Source organism: Falco peregrinus, chromosome 2 (genome assembly GCF_023634155.1).
Source record: "Falco peregrinus isolate bFalPer1 chromosome 2, bFalPer1.pri, whole genome shotgun sequence".
Taxonomy (NCBI): Eukaryota; Metazoa; Chordata; class Aves; order Falconiformes; family Falconidae; genus Falco; species Falco peregrinus.
Genome location: NC_073722.1, coordinates 85,477,545 through 85,483,053, shown reverse-complemented (window position 1 = coordinate 85,483,053; position 5,509 = coordinate 85,477,545).

The following is a 5,509-nucleotide window of genomic DNA, read 5'->3' as shown; positions in this document are numbered from 1 at the left end:
GTTCCCTCAGGGGGCCCTGAAAAAGAAAAAGTTAATATATAACCACAAGCACAGAAAAGTTACTGAGTGCCTGTGCTGTTGTTTATACATTTAGATACTGTGATTAAATTACATACATAATGCATAGTGTTTGTAATACATTATTAATAATAATAATACTGTCTTGTGTTATTCGGCTAGAAGAGGCATGCTCCGAGTGATGGTTCATTGGTCTATTCACATACAATTTTCATACATCTCTAAAGATTACCATTTTAACAGCTTTCTGTATGGATACTGCCAGGCAGTTACATTTAACAGTGCATAAATCTAATTCCCTCCGCACTCAATTTTCTCAGGCAGCAGAATCAATTTGAATCTGTCAGGATTTTATTCTAAAGTCTATTAACGCCTCCTGCATTTTTCTGTATTCCGCCCCCCCCCCCCCATCTCTCTCTTAACAATCCTACTCTTTCATGAATTCATTCAGCTGCAGAAAAAGATGCCCCACTGATACAAACACTCCTTTATCTCTTTACAACAGAAACCTAATTAGGTGTGAAGGAGATACAAGGAAGGTCACAATTAGCCCTCTAGCAATAAAGGTTAACAGTTGTGAAATCCAATAATAATGCTGTTGAACTTTGTTATTATCCATAATGACGGCCTTTGACAAGGTCAAGTTCATTATTCTTAACAGCTATCACCAAGGCTCTCAGCATCCCCACCTCAGCAGCGTGGCTGTGCAACACCTTCCCTGCCCCCTCCCTTCCCTGACATGCTCACACGTATGTGCTGGCTCCTGACACGTGACCTGCTCACACCTCATCCGATGGTTCAGCCCCGTGGGTAGATTCTCAGGCATGCTGTAATATTTTTTGTATTGAGCTTGTGCTGAAGGATCGCTTGCCATGCCTTTTAATTATTGGTTAAAAACATGTGTGGGTTTTCTTCTCCATGCATGAGTGAAATGATTCTGCACAATTAAGAACTTAAATGGAGATTGCAACAAGAAACTAGTGGGAAATGTATCCTGGTAACGCAGCATTTTGGGATAGAGTGGGAACAATTACATGCTTTGCCATTAAAAGCCTATGGATCTCTGACATCTTCCGAAGGCTCCTGGGGCACAATGCCAGTGCTGGGTACTTGTAGTATCTGCATCTTAAATCTATAGAAGGGAATGGATTGTAAACCAAACATTTTAAGCAGCTCTTGATGGGGTCGTTTTTATGCCTGTTGAAGAAGGCTTCCCAGCAGCTTGAATCCACCAGAGATGTTACTCTTTCTGTTTGTTTTGAGTAGGGCTTTTTGAAGAACCAGCATCACATCCCTGGCTGCTAAACCTATAACTTAGTTCTCAAGTTTCCTTTGCACTGCAGATGTGGTTCCGCAGGCATGTCGTTAGTATCAGGTCTGGAACCTGCCAGATCGTCTTGCCCCAGTCAGGGTGGGCATGTGAGTTCATCGCCTTTTTAAGTGGAGCACAGGGTGAGGATTTAATGCCATCTTTACTTTTCTGTGCCTGCAGTGACCCCTCGTGTGGTGGGAAATGCCCATGTACCAAGCGATCAGGCAGCGTCAGTAGTCCTTTGGGCCACGGGACAATGGGCTTTGGGTCTGTTATGCCAGATTCACAGGGCACCTGGCCTGAGGCATTAGCAGATGCCAAAGTTGTAGTTTGCTGCTGCTCGTGTTTACTTGATTCTGAGATATATGCTGCAAAAAAATGCTTCCTTTTGGTGCGCTGAGCATGCCTTCACTCTTTCACTTGATTGCTCTTGAGTTTTTAAGGGTCAAGAATCATATTTGACCTTTATTTTCCAGTTCATCTGGAATCTGGATAATTACTCAGTGATGTGTAAGTTGGGAAGCTCTTGTCCTAGGCTACTCCTAGACTGAGTGGAAGGAAAGAGAGGCAGAGAGGGGCAATTCAGATCTTAGATGGGCTGAACAGTCCTTGGAAGCTGCTGCTCTCTTTCCCTGTCCTTGAGGGTGCCTTGGATGATTACACTTCTAACTTGGACACCTCAGGAAAATACTTACTAGTGCTTAGAACTAAGCATTAAGCTTGTATTACAGAAAGTAAAGCCACAAATGTGCGTTAAGGGTAGAGAGCCAGAAATGCTGAATATTTGATGTAAATATTAAAAAAATGTCACTGATGAACACAGACGTTTAGTTGTCTCACTTCTCCGGGCAGATTTTCTTCTCAGGTAAGACCGCACCATATCTCGATAGGCAGCAGTTGCTGCCTCCTGCTAAGACCCCAGCTAATGCTGCATTTGGATTTTTACCGACATTAAGCCATATCCCGTTTAGTATTTTTAAAAATTTGTTATTTTCGAAATACTCTGACCAGCCTGCTGGAAAAATATCATATTCTTGGATATTCTTGAGATTATTTATGTCTTCTAGAGAGGGCTGGGTGCTTGCACAGACAGTTGTACAGTTTTAAAAACTGGTGTTTGCAGCATGCCCAAGTACAGAAGCGTAACGGCATTTGTGCTGCCCACACACTCCAGGGTGCATGCAGCACTTGACAAGAGAAAACACATGCTGCAAGTAGTTCTTAATTCGTGGCTCGAGGCTGAAGTTCAAACAGCATTTTCAGATAGTACAGGCACAGATCACTGGACACCTTCAGGATGCTCTTCTCGTTATCTTGCTTCATTGACTCCCTGTTCCAAGTGCACCAAACGCTCCGAAGCCCGTCTGAAGCTGCTGTAAGCTGGCACCACTCCTGTGATGTTTGCAGGATTGTGCTGAGGGTCTGGCTGAATGAGCACTGTACCATTGCACGGAAACACCTCAGTGCACAGACAGTGGGAGAGGGGTAATAGAGGCCACAGTGGCTGAATAGCTAAAACAGATGCCAACAACTGTCCCATTATTAAGTTAAAAAAAGGAATTAACAACCTGCCAGGAAAAAAACGTTTGCAATTTGATACGCTAATTTGATATCATATCAGTCATGTTGCTTTGATGTGAACCTCAGTGTCATGGTCCCTGATACATTTGACTTCCAGTTCTGGGAAGAGCAGCGTGCTGTCCCCCAAGCACATTAAGTGGCAATAGTCAGAGGTTGCTGTCAGATGTATTGCACACCCGGCTGCACCCCTCCCTCTGACAGAGTATATAGTGTGCAAAAACTTGCAGAAAGGACATGTTACGGCAGATATTTGTGACTTTTATTTGTTAATTGGTTCAACCGTAGGAGGAAAATTAAGCTGTTTAGCTTCCCAGTTGTCCTCGTAGCACTCACTGGGCATTCGTCTTGCTAGTGTTTCTGTGTTGCTATTACTATCCAGTTGGTAGGAACTTTTATTCGCATCAGGCAGCAGATTTTTTATTTATAAAGCCAAGGATGTGTCCCTGTACTTCAGCAAGAACTTTACTGAATGGTTGACATTAAACGTCAATTTTATCAAAATATTGATTGGAAAAGTTCTTCTGCTTCCATTGTATCATATATACCCAATAGCAGCTTTATCCAGCCAGTGCAGTATGTCGCTTGCCAGACTAGAAAATGATATATTAGCCATCTGGGCAACGGGCCCAACCCTGGGCAAGATTAGTGCTTCAATTAGCTGTTGATAGCGTTCCATTAGAATATTGGTTTCAAAGAGCACTAAACAAGAATGTTGTGCTTTGATTTTCAGATTTAATTACTTCCATCAGGGCCATAAATGAACTCATTAGTCTTAGTGGCTCTAAAACCTAGAGACAATAGAATGTTATTGCTATTGTTCTTAGGGTTTGTGCAAACATTAGTTTGGCAAGGCGGTTAGGAGCGGCTATCGACCCCAGCTCCGGGGGAGCTGGCTGGCGGGCCCTGCGGGGGGGTTACTGTGGGGTGTGGGGGCAGCCGGTGCCCGTCAGCAAACAGCAGCTGTGCCGGGGGGGCCGCTGCGCATGGAGAAACTCACTGCAGGTTGAACTTACACCTGGGCCGTGCTTGGCTTCTTTTCTTTTCAAGGTTATTTGTGTGTTCTCTTTTTCGTTCTCTTTCCCTCTCATTGGTTTTTGTTTAAAGGTTTGCCAGAGTTTCTGAGGATTCTCGAGGCTTTTTTGTTTTCAATCCACTGCATCAGGATTTCGTAACACCTTTTCCCTCTAATTTTATGAAATATAATATTCCTTTTTGTTGAATCTTTTTGGTCTTTGCCTTTTCTTCTTTACCTAAGTAAGCAGTGCACTGTGTTCCTTTGATCATAATTCTTGCCTTTTTTGTTGCAAACTAGAAGGAAAAAATGAATGGAGAAGGGGACTGCAGAAGCTGACAGCCGCCGCAGCCCCCTGCCCGCAGCACTCCCTCTCAGCCGGCAGCCCCTGGGCTGGGCGGCTCATCCACAGTACAGAAACCTTGTCCCAGGCAACTCCCAGTAACTGCAGTCAGCGTCACTTTGACAGGACCAGCAGGTCCCAAGGTCCTTACAAACTAAATTGTACAGTAATTCTGGGAAGAAAAAGGGGGAAATGAACAAGCAGCCGTGGTGAGGAAGGGGCAAGGCAGCACTGCCCGTGCAGGATCACTAAATCAGGTTGTTGGTGTTTCTTGGAATGATAAAAGCCCGCACAGCGTTGCCATTAGTTCAGCTGTGTATCCCATTGTTTGTTAAAACCTTAAATCTCGCAGAGCTCTCTTCGATCCGAGGTGAGCTTCGCTTGGTAAAAGTCCCTTTGTTTTTTTTTGGTTTCTTTCTTCTGCAGAGGAAGGATGCTATGTGTAAATAAAGGATATGATGCTCTGCACCACTGACATTTAATAAATTAAAGCTGTAATCAGTACAGTATGTCTTAACCATAATATTAATGTGGCTAAAACAGTAAATGCTATCATGTTTAAAGCCTAACACCTGTTTTGTGTTAGCATCTGGATAGTTATTCCATTTTTCATTTTAATAGAATATTCTTTGATGAAATCCGTAACTCGGTTGTAATTTTTAGCTCCCAGCCCTGCGTAAATCCCAGAATATGATTCAAAAAGCCTACTCTCACATCTTAATAAGTTTCTCCTAAATTTTGCCAGATGGTAGTGATAACGTTAGGAGTTTAAGGAAGTGAATAGAAATGCTGAATCCTTGAACATTGCTCAGCATTTTACCCTTGATTTCCAGCAAGCAAGTCCTCCACAGTTCGGAAAACGATGTGACTCCATCCTTCCTGGGCTTCTGCTGGCCACGAGCTCTCTGCCCTCAGCGCCCTGCTCGCGCTGCCCTGCGGTTTGCGGGGCACCCACGGCAGCAGTGCCAGCCTTCTGAGGGCTGGGGGGCAAAGTGAAGGAGAAGGGGACAGCCGCTGGGGCCAGCAGAGGGGGGTCACTGGGGCACAGAGGGGTGAGGTAGGTGGTGGAGAGGGGCCGGAGCTGGGGCCAGGCTGGACAGTGCAGCAGCCCCCACTGGGGTCTGGGTCCCCTCGTGGACTGTGAGCCGGCCCCGCCAGAGGGTAGGAAAACATCCCTGCCCAGCCGGCTCAAGTGCAAAGCCCATGGAGTCAGTCAGAGTCTGGATGTGTGCTTGGGTGAGTT